Raw genomic sequence first — 12,619 nt, forward strand, 5'->3', positions numbered from 1 at the left:
TCTCCCCCTTTGGCATTGATGGAAATACAAGTACTGCCCTTGTGATCATGACACCTCTTCCTACTGTCTTCTCTCCCCCTTTGTCATCAATGGCAAAGGGTAGCTCCCCCTGACAAACAACCATCATGTGGACCTGTACACACCTCCACTCCCCCTTTTTACTCAACTAGATAAGAGAAAGAGTCTAATGAAAACTTGGGATTCTCCCAAGATTTTGGCGAAGATACTCATATGCTTCATGAGGTAATGGTTTGGTAAAGATGTCAACAATTTGTTCCTTTGTGCCAACATATTCAAGCTTGATATTCTTTTCAGCGATGTGCTCTCTAACGAAATGATATTTAATCGGAATGTGCTTCGTGTTGGAATGCATCACATGATTCTTTGAGATATTGATGGCATTGGTGTTATCGCAAAAGATGGGAATAGGGTCATAAAATTTGACTCGAAGATATTGCAAAGTTTGCTTCATCCAGAGAACTTGTGTACAACAAGATGTCGTCGTGATATATTATGCTTCTGCTGTGGATAACGATATTGAAAATTGCTTTTTACTTAACCATGAAACAAGACAACCACCTAGATAGAATGTTGCTCCACTAGTACTCTTACGATCATCAATACTTCCTGCCCAATCTGCATCTGTATAAGCTTGGATAACCAAATCATTTCCTTTGGGATACCATAGACCATATTTTGTTGTGCCCTTAAGATATTGAAGAATTCTTTTGACGACAATAATATGAGATTCTTTTGGTGCTGCTTGGAATCTTGCTAATTGTCCAACTGCCTGCATCCAATCAGGCCAGGAGGTTGTCACATATAGGAGACTACCAATCATGGATCTATACAACCTTTGGTCCACATCCTTTGATGAATCTTCTAAGCTTAACTTGCAACCTGTTATCATGGGGGTAAGGTCTGGCTTACAATCTTCCATCTAGAATTTTTTGAGCATTTCCTTGATGTATTTGGTTTGATATATGAATATTCCTTTATCCTGCTGAGAAATCTAAAGCCCCAAAAAGTATGTCAGCTTGCCAAGCATAGACATTTCAAACTCACTGTGCATTTTTGTGGAAAAGTCATTACTTAATCTGTCATCATTTCTTCCAAAGATTATATCATCCACATATACCTTGATAATCGTTAGGTTATCTTGATCCACTTTCACATAGAGATTGTTGTCAGCACTTCCTTTCTTGAATCCTTTTTGATGTAGATACCTATCAAGACGAGCATACAAAGCCCTAGGAGCTTGCTTGAGACCATATAGTTCCTTCTTTAATCTGCAAACATAGTTTTCTTTATCAGTGAGCAGAAAAACTTTGGGTTGTTCAATGTAAACTTCTTCTTCTAATTCACCATTTAGAAAGGTTGACTTAACATCCATTTGGTAGACCTTTATTTTTCTCGAGCATGCATATGCGAGAAACATCCTGCTAGCTTCCATTCTGGGAACAGGAGGAAATGTTTCTTCAAAATCGATTCCTTCAACTTGTGCATATCCTTTGCAGAGTAATCTTGCTTTATTCCCGATAACCTATCCATCCTCATTCAATTTGTTTCTGAAGACCCATTTAGTTCCAATAAATTTTTTATCCTTTGGTCGTGGAACCAATTCCCAAGTATTGTTCTTCTCAATTTGATCCAGTTCTTCATTCATAGCTGCTACCCAGTGTTCATTTTGACTAGCTTCCTCAAAATTGCTAGGTTCAAAAGTCACTAAAAGGGTAAGATGGGCTTATTGTGATGAACGAAGTTGTCGACTTCTTCTTGTTCTAATTCCTTCATTTATGTTGTCGATGATCTGATTCGACGGATGATTCTTTTGATACCATTCTTTTGAAACTTTTGGAGTAACTTCTTGTACATCCTGCTGATCATTTCTTATTTCTTCTTGGTTGACTGGTGTTTCCTTATTTGATTGGTCTTGTTTTGGAGCTTCTTCTTCATTCTTCACAAACTCTACCTCAAGCCCCTCATATTTGCTTGAAGAGAGGATCTCACAGTCTTCGTCAAAAGTAACATTTATACTTTTAACTATTTGTTTTAGCCTTAAATTGTAGCATCTATAAGCCTTTCTTTTGCGCGAATAACTAATGAAAATACCTTCGTCAACACGGGCATCGAACTTGCCCAATTTTTGGTCTTCTCTTTCGATGTAGCATTTACTTCCAAATATTTTGAAGTATTAGACATTAGTTGGCCTTCCTTTCCATAGTTCGTACGGAGTCATGTTACAATTGTTCCTGAGTAGGCCTCTGTTTATAATGAATATGACAATATCAATTTCTTGAACCCATAATTTATCGTCTAAGTTGAGTCTTTTAACATGGTTATAGCCATTTCCTGTACGGTTCTATTTTTTCTTTCAGCTACTCCATTCTGATGTGGTGTTCTGGCTGTTGAGAATTGCCTTTTTATTCTATGTTTGTCACAATGTTGTTGAAATTCTTTGGATGTGAATTCTCTGCCATTATTTGATCTTAGAAATTTGATCTTCAAATCAGTTTCATTTTCGACCAGTTCCTTGTAGATTTTGAAACATTCGAATGCCTCAGACTTTTTCTTCAGGAAACAGACGGCTGTCATTCTGGTGTAATCATCTATCATTAACATAAAGTATAATTCACTATCTAAACCTTTTGTTCTCATAGAACCACATAGATCAGTATGTATTAATTCCAATGGACGAGATGCAAACTGTTCCTTTGTCTTGAACTCGACTTTTGTATGCTTGTTGTGCTGACAAGATTCACATATTGTATTGGTAGGTTTTGAGATTTTTGGCATTTCACTATCTACTTCGTTTTTGTTGATATTGACCAAATTGTCGAAATTTATATGTCCCATTCATTTGTGCCATAACCAGCTCTCATCTTCTTTTGCCAAGAAACACCCTTTAGGTGTCTCATTCAAAAATATATATGTCATTTGGAGCTCTGCTTGTTGTAGCCACAATTTTACCAAACTTGCCTTTCTTGATTTCACATTTTTTCGAGTTGAATAACATCGTGTGTCCTTGATCGCACATCTGTCCAACACTAAGAAAATTGTGATTCATATTTTCAACCAGAAACACATCCTTTACTAGTGCATCCTTGCTTCCAATAGTGACCGTACCTTCTCCTATGACGTTTTAAGACCTGTCATTTCCAAAAGACATTGTTCCATCATTCTTTTCTTTCAAGGATATGAACTTATTTCTATCTCCAGTCATATGCGTTGAGAAACCACTGTCAACATACAATATGTTTATGTTGCTTTGAGCCTTGAGAGCGAGAGCACACCTTTCAGTCTTCCTTTTCCATACTTGTTCATTTTGATTTTTCGAGAATTCCTTTGAAGAGCTTCCAAGTCTGCAATCTTTGGTCAGGTGTCCAAAATTGTTACATTTGTAACATTCAACATCATCTCTCAAATGATCATATCTGTTGATATTCTGCTGAGTTTTGGAATATCCATTTCTGAGAGATCTCCTAGAATTATATTCATTCCAAACATACATGCGACATTCTGCAGCTCTATGTCCAAACTTTCCACATGAATAACAATGACCATAAAAGATAGGTTGATACGTGGGAGGAAATCTTCTTCGAGGAATTGTCTTCCAAGGTTCTTTCTGCGAATCTTGATCTCTTGATCTAGCGGGGAGATCTACCTTCTTGGTAGATTTTGCATATCCATCTTCTTTAGTTGTCATAGAAGGACTTGACTCATTTTTGAATTTTTCTTTGTAACCAAGACCAGTCTTGTCACTGCTTGATCGCTGGTTGCAGACGAGTTCATCCAAAGTCTTTGAGTTGTTGGCATAGTTTTGAAGATTTTTTCCATTTTTTACTTCCTTTCGTAAAGAAACGATTTCATCTTCCAATGCTTCTCTTTCCTTGTTGCTTTCCTTTAATTCTTTCCTGAGTGATTCTTCAATTCGTTTGTATTCTTCAACCTTGATTTTAAGATTTAGGACCTGTTCCCTTTCTATCTTTAATTCATCTTCAAGAGTGTTGACGTGCTTCTTCTCGGCCTTGAGCTCTTTGATAACCCTGATTACTTCATTTTGAAATTCAACCTCAGTCATTTCTTCTTCTTCGTATCCTTCTTTGTCAGGGGCCTCTTGCTTATTGTGCTTAGCCACAAACAATACTCTTTCATTGAATTCTTCTTTGTTATCATTGTCTTCTTCGAATGAGGAGCTATCTTCTTCAGAGAATTTTTTTTTCTTAAACCATTTATTCTTGCCTTGCTTGTTGAACTTCCTAGGACTTTTCTTTCATTTCATAACAACCTCATTTTTGTGAGGGAATTTGGCTGCAAAATGCCCAACCTCACCATAATCAAAACATATTAATGGAAGCTTACCTTTGAATTTTCTTGTACATGTTCTCATTTTCCGCGTGAAGTAGGCAAACTCTTTATTTGAGAATTCTTCTTCATCTTCTTCCTTTTCCTCATCCTTACAATTGCAAGTTTTTGCTTTCGGAGTCTGCTTGTCCTTACTATTCTTCTTGGATGCGGAAAATGTTGTTTCTAAGTGAGATGTGCCATCCTCTTCTTCAATCCTCATTTCATATGCCGTAAGAATTCCATGCAATTCATCTATGCTGATATTGGTCAGATTCGATCTATCTTCCAAGACAGATACCTTAGGGTTAAATCTTGCTGGCAAGGTTCTAAGGATCTTTCGGACAACAATTTTCATTTCAACAGGTTCTCCCAGACCTTCCAATGTATTTGTTGTTTCATCAACACGCTGAAAGTATCTAGCAATATCTTCAGCTTCCCTCATTTTTAGTTGCTCAAATTTTTCCCTAAAAATTTGAAGCTTTGCTTCTTTCACCTTTGAGTCACCTGCATATATATTTTCAAGCTTGCCCCATACCTCTTTAGCAATTTTGTAACTCAATACCTTAAAACAAACAGATTCGATAAGCCCACTGATAATAAGATCTTTATCCTTTGCATCATATACCATATTTTTCTTACCTTGTTCATCTTGGGTCGGTGTGAAGCTTTGTCAACGATTTCCCATACTTCGTATCCTTGCGCCAACAAATGAACCTGCATTCTTCCACTCCAAAGTGCATAGTTATTTCCATTGAAAAAGGAACTCTATTTTTAGTATACTCCACAATCTCCTTCCAGTTGTTAGACTGCTATTGAAGGAACCAAGCTCTGATACCAATTGTTGGAAATACTGGAAGGAGGGGAGGTGAATCAGTATTCCTTAGCAATTATCACTTTTAAATATTTTCAGAGAATTAGTTAATCTTCAATTATTATTAATGTTTATGCAGTAATAACAGTGAATAAAATAACACAATAGACACAAGAATTTTAGATGGAAAACCCCCTTCGGGTCAAAAATCACTGAATGCTTTTCTAATAAATTCTTTAATCTTCATCCCCAACTAAAATGAAAACAACAACTTCCTAGAATTCTAGAAAAGAATTCTTCTCCAGCTCCCACTGGAAGGACGCCCCAACGACCTAGTTTCTTCAATAGTCAACTGAATGGATGCCCCAACATCCTAGACCAACCTACCACCCTGAAGTGTTCACAAGCTCTAACCTGTAGGTGACTTCATGCACCAGCCTAGCACCTCCCTTCCACCCTATAATGCCTGAAATGAGACAAGATTGTGGATTCCCGTACCAGGGACAACGATCCACTACACAATATGATTTACAATGATTTTCACTGAACACCCAATCACACTATGACCTACAGCCTAACCATGACATCATCCCAACAGAGACTCCTATACCTCCTAATAATGCCTTTTCAACTCTAAGCAGATTGACTATTTTACAATAATGACTCTTCCAATGATGACACTTTTACAAATGACTCTTTTACAACTTTACAATGATGACTCTTGGCCTTGACACTTCTTCAAAATATACGAATTGATGTCATGTCTTCAAAGGATGTCCCGTTGCAATGCTTCCTTTGATTTGATACTTCCGCTCTTGAATTCTTGCTTGATGTTGTACTTGAATATTCTTCTATGTGTATGCAAAATTTTCTCGGCGAAACCAATCCCAAAACAAAATAAAATACCCTTCAACTTACCTTTGTCTACAAAACACATGTAAGTGGATAATAATGAATAAATGCAAATTAAAAATTACAATGCGTACCTGAAGTGTCCTTGTCACTTTTATTGTTCACTTGCTGCAGCAGTAGTCAAAGACTCCCACTCTTGATATAGGCTTGGACTCTATGCAAGACTATATCCAAAACTGACCTAAAGATATATACAATAAAAATTGATGACATACCGTAGACTTGTGGTGGACCAAGTTCTAATACACAACAGAGTCCATTCCATCAACTATGACAAGACAAGTAACATGAAATTACAACATCATATAGATTTAGCAAACTTGGTGTAGCATCAAGAATATGTAGCATAAAATGTGTAGTATCAAGAATAAGACATCCGAAAAACTAATTGTGACATATAGAGACATAGAGATATAACCGAGGCACTGTATACACTTATGTTGTCCTACAAAAACATATGTCAGAGATGATACTCAATATTCAAATGTAAACACTAATCATACATACCTTGCTGTAGGAGACCTACCCTTCACTGTTGATGTGTGGTCCTTACTGCAATAATCCTTGAATGCATGATTTTTCTTGCCTTCTAGGAGCTCGATATTGAATCTGTTATATCTATGTAATTTCGGATCTCCAAGGTCTGAAATTTCATCCTATGATATCCCTCTGAGTCCTCTTTCCAACGCCGCAGGTCTGATCAATATTAGATTCTTCAAGAAAGAGTTATGCCCAATCTCCCACGATGACCAAATTATAGCCTGGTTCATTACAGATAACTTGTATGAAGTGCCACGTGTCACTGTTGTGACCTTTGGCCCTGAAAACGATACCCAAGAAACTATAGTTTGTCCTCTTTCTGCCACTATTTACGAAATTGGAATCCAATGCTCATAGAGAAAGTTATGACGATTTTCCCAACGTCACCTATTTGACATGGAATTCTGGAGTCTGCAAAAATCCTAACTCGTCAGATCATATCTCTGAAAATATAGCAAACCAAGATATGAAATTTGGTCTAGAGGTTCATCAAGATTTCGGCTCAAATGCATTTTAATTTTAGCTTCTGAAGGTTCACAGGAACAAATTTATAGCGAAAATTCCACAATGAGCTGTTTGAAGCCACAAAAACCCTACTAGAGGATATGAGGGTCACTATTTATATGAATGTCTTGAGTTGAGAGGGTCCTCAACAAGTGAATGTCAGAGGGATTTTAGGAAAAAAAACATTATCAATTATTTACTATTCAATGACCACAACCAATTATGAGTGCCATGCCACAACCCCATAGGGTTTTAGCCCACTAACTGGGGTTACTAACTTCAAACACGAATATCTCTCAAACCGTGAAGAATTACGTGGCGTTCCATATATCAACAGAAACATATCGATGAGTAGAATCCATTTAGAATATCCTTGACTCAGAATAGAGTAATTTCTCAAGTAAAAATGCCCATGCAAGATCTGGGTAGCCCATGGTGTTGTTTGGGTTGACATCAATGACAACCATTGATCAACAAGAATATGACAAGCGAATTCCATCAGATCCCAAAGAAACTTCTCAAAACCCCATAAGGCTTCTCTAGAAGATCCTGGGCCCACTGATGGAGTAAACCTACTCCTATGACCTACTAAGTTGCCTCTAACCATGGAAGTCCATTTTGACCATGCCATAAGGGAAACCAAAAAAAGGAACATGACAATTTTTGTCAATTAATGCGTATTATTGCTCCATCTAGTATGAGAGCCAACTTCTTTCCTCAGTTAATCCGTTGCATAGTTCATTTGTTCAGTTTCCAACTTATTCGTACATCTCCATCGTTCTTTCCCTACTCCTCCATCGTCTACACCCTGCTCCCACATTGTATTTCATCACCAGCTTGCCCCTGTGGTTGTCGCCAACCATTCACTCTCAACACATCTATTCCACAACTCACCTCCGCTGACATACAATCCCTTGTCACTGCTTTTCCTGTTAGCTCCTTCCGCAATATCCCCCTGTCATCCCTTCTTCATTCCGCCTAGGTTTCACTTCGCACTGTGTCCAAACCATCCACAACAGCCCATCTAACCCTCTCTGACAACACTCCATATTTTTCTCAACCAGTCGAAAACGTTTGCCATCATTCATGCCCTGTTACGTGACCTTTCCTTTATCGCAATCATCCCAGTCATTCGCTGTCGACTGTTGTTTCTACTTGAGCCTTGACCTTTGTTGATCACTGCCTCCAACTCGTCAATAAGTCACGTCTCTTTTTTAAATTTATTACATTAGATTAAAGTTACAACTATATAGTTATATTATATAATTATAAAAACTTTATGATTATTAAATTATTTTATTTATAATTATATAGTTTATAATTAAAAGGAAATAGTTAAAAAAAAATTATTTAGTTAAAAAAATATTAGGGTCAAGTTAAGGAAGAAGGTTAAGCTAGATAAATATACACCACCACATACTTGACCAATGTCTGCATCAATGATGATGGTTGATTTTAATAAAAAATTGGTAGATCTTGATAATAATTTTACTAGACATTCTAATGAAATAAAGGAGCTCCATGACACAACAAAGAGAATAGAGAATGAGTTCGAGCATAATCATAACGAATTTAAAAAGGATCACACAAACCTTTCAAAGAAGGTGGATCTAAATCGTAATGCAACATTAGTAGTTCATAATCAAGCAATGGATATGATGAACTGTATTTGTGAAAAGTTGAAAATTACACTTGATCAGCTATCCGAGAATAATGAAGCTACTTAACATCTAGATTCTTTGGATACATCAAACTCATCAGACTCACATTAGATCCTTGAGTCTCCAAAAGCATCTTCCATGCCCAATCAATAAAATAGTAACACGAATTTTCAAAATATGCAGCTTTAGAATCATTACTCAAATATGCAGCTCTCGAATCAATACCACTTCTTCACCCCACCAGTTGCTACATATTAACAACGAGAAAAACTTGAACTCTCCAAATTTAACGATAATGACAAATACAATGTTGCATGGCTCAATAAAGTAGAATAAAATCTCTATATTTACAATATTGACAATGATTATGAAAAGATTAGGCATACCCGGAAGCGGGTGACACGTTCAATAATTAATGTCAGTAATGAAGAATGGCGGTGAGGGGACGGGCCACTTGTCCGATGGCACCCCTCCCCATATCAACCTGAAAGGCCTTCAATACTATCTGTAGGCAGCATTCGATACAGGTCTGGCTCGGCCAAAAGCTTTTCATTGTTGGGTTATGGAGATACCTCGTTTCAGTCCTGCACTGTCTCCCCTGCTCTGCAACATCTGTTTGCCTCAGGCCTTTGAGCCCAGCCTTCGCACCATAACTGGTCGTCGTTGCTGGATTGTCTGCTGTGTGGATTTTGATAATGGCTTTCATCATTCGCATTCGGCTCTCTGTTTTCTAATCACTACCCAGATTAGTCCTGTTGCGCCTCTTATTCCCGCTGCTAGTGCTCCCTCTGCCTTCGTCCCTCTGGTCTTTGCTCCCTTTGAGCACTCAGCCAACGATTTCAATATGGTAAGGCACCGTATGCAAAGTCATAGGGGAGGACTCTCCCGCTCCGCCTCCTCTCCTTCCCCTGAATTGCTTCATCCTCAATCCTTTGGAGAGGGTAGACATTATAGTACTAGGCGTAGACATTATAGTACTAGGCGCGGGAGAGGTCGGGCTCGTTCTTCCGGTGTTCCTCTTGACGAATTTGCTGTCTATTCTGACAATTCTCCTCTGCCCCTTCAACTTGGTCTTCTCTCTACCCATTTCAGGTTCTATAGCTCCTTGAACAGGCCCGTCATTGCCACTTCTATCACCATCTCTTTCTCAGAAGAAATTGCTCATTCTGCCCCTCAGGTTGACATCCCTAGCCTGCCGCAGGAAGGCACTCTCAGACGCAACAATTGCAGGGATTCTGGTAAAAATGTGATGGTTGACAGTCTCTTCTCCTCCCTTGGACCGAACTCTAATGGAATAATGCATGCTGAAGGGGGCAGCTCTGTTGCCACACGCCCCTCTAGTGGTTTGTGTCATGATGGTTCAGCTATGCAGGATTCTTCTGGCGACGGGGGAGAGCCTCATGGCGGTGGTGGAGAGCCACACAGCAGAGCCTCCATGGACATGGCGGATGAGTGGGCTTGCCCAATCATCGAGGAACCCATCTCGGATGACCATAGCTAAGATGACATGGCCTCCAGGTAGCAGAAAGGGGCAGACAAAGAGTCGACTGAGGCTGCCAGAGGTTAGAACTTGGCCAGCTATGGTTGCCTTGGTTTCTTCTATCTGTTTTTTTTTGTTTTTGATAATCTTTGTGTGGACGTTGGTATCCTTTCTGGACCAAATGTCAGGGTATTATCTTACTGTCTTTTTGTGGAGTCTGGTCTCAAAATTGCTACCATTTTTGAAGGTTATGCTCTCGTTGGACTGGTTTCCCCAATGTTGGGGCAGTCCCGATTTTGCTGATACTATGATAAACTTGGGCGAGGCTCGGTCCTCTTTGTAAATTTTCTGTACATATTAATAGACTACTTTTACTTAGAAAAAAAAATGAAAAGATTAGGCATGCATCCATGCAAATGGAGGCGAAGCATATAATTGGTATATGTGGTGGAAGAAAACAACACATGCATTCAGTTAGAAGAAATTCAAAAATGCATAATTTAAGAGATTCCAAGGTGTGAAAGAAGAAGAGTTATTCACAACACTCACCAGGCTGCAACAAAAAGGAGATGTGGACGAATACACTAGAGAATGGGAAACTCTAGCTACACAAGTACTTGGGTTTTCTGAGACTCGTTTTATTCAATCATATGTCACGAGACTTAAACCACATCTTTAGGCTGAGCTTAAGCTTCATGACATCACGTCTATAAAAGCAAGACAGAAAGCAATAGCTGCAGAAAAGAAGCTCGAAAGGATACAATGAACAAAAGTTGAAAAGGTATATTCGAGGTGAAGATTTCCCCAAATTGCTAACACAGATAATACAAAATTTGTTCCAACACAACTACATGAAGGAGGAAAAACTAATTTGGAAATGAAAAGAATGAAAGAAGGTAAGTGAAAATGTTGTGGAAAACAATGGGATTCTAAAAGAGACCAAGAATATTTATACATGTGAAGCAACCAATGATTCAGATAGTGAAGAATCAGATGTAGAAGAAGTTGAAGATTCTCCACAATTTTCTTCAGAATGAGATAGTGAGAGTATTTTACAAGTGTCATTATCAGCCATGACAGGTATATCTCAGCCCCAGACATTAAAGTTAAAAGGACATATAAAAAAGAGCAATGTAATGGTTCTAATAGATACATGAAACACCCACAACTTTTTGGACTCAAATATGGCGAAAAGGATCAACATTTCACATATCCCATGCCTAACATGAAAGTGATGGTAGTTCACAAAAAAAATAAAAAAAATATATTTAAATATTAGGGAAATGTCATAAAATCAAATTGCAAATTAAGGACTACAATCTAGAATTTCTGTTCTACATTGTACCATTAGGAGGAGTGGATGTGGTCGTAGGTATCCAATGGCTACAAATCCTAGGAACTCAAAACAAATTTATAAATTTTAGGTGGGAGGGGCAAAAAAAAAAAGTATATGGGTTCCAACCCCCTCATAATCAAATTGTATCCTCACACCAGATGATGAAGTTGATCAGAAAGGAGCACCAACGTATGTAGTGTAGTGTCATCAGATGAAGATGTTGGCTTCAAGATTGGTTAGCGAATAAACACATGAAGTTCAAGAACTACCACCTAAAGTTCAAAAACTGATTCAAAAACACAAAAAGGTGTTCCAAAATCTTCTTATGAAGATGTCTCCTGAAAGAGAAATCGAGCACATAATTGAAGTCAAATTAGGGTCAAACCCTATCAATATCAAGCCATATAGATATCCACGTCATAAAAAAACTGAAATCGAAAGATTAGTCCAAGATCTTTTGAAGTGTGGAATCATCTCAAAGAGTAGAAGCCCTTATGCTGCTCCAATGGTTATAGTATGAAAGAAGAATGGATCCTTTAGACCATGTGTAGATTATCTAGGATTGAACAAATTAACAATTAAGAACAAGTTTATGATCCCCTTTATAGATGAAATGCTAGATGAACTTCATGAAGCCCAATATTTTTTAAAATTGGACTTGAGATCGGGATACTACCAAATTACAATAAGGTTATAATACAAAGAAAAGACTTCTTTTCAAACACATGAAGTTCATTATGAATTTAAGGTAATTCCCTTCGGACTAATTAATGCTCCAACAACCTTCTAAGCCACCATGAATGAGGTATTTCGTTTGTATTTAAAGAAGTTTGTGTTAGTGTTCTTTAACAATATTCTAATCTATAGTAAAACCTGGAAGGAGCATCTACAACATCTAGATCAATTTCTCACTATATTAGAAGAACATTAGTTCTATGAAAAGATTTCCAAGTGAACCTTTGGGAAAGAAGAGGTAGAGTACCTTAGACACATAATATATAAGGAAGGAGTAAAAGTAGATCCTAATA

The sequence above is a fragment of the Pinus tabuliformis genome, chromosome 9 (genome assembly GCF_031772625.1).
Source record: "Pinus tabuliformis cultivar Carrire ecotype Pingquan chromosome 9, CPIR1, whole genome shotgun sequence".
Lineage (NCBI taxonomy): Eukaryota > Viridiplantae > Streptophyta > Pinopsida > Pinales > Pinaceae > Pinus > Pinus tabuliformis.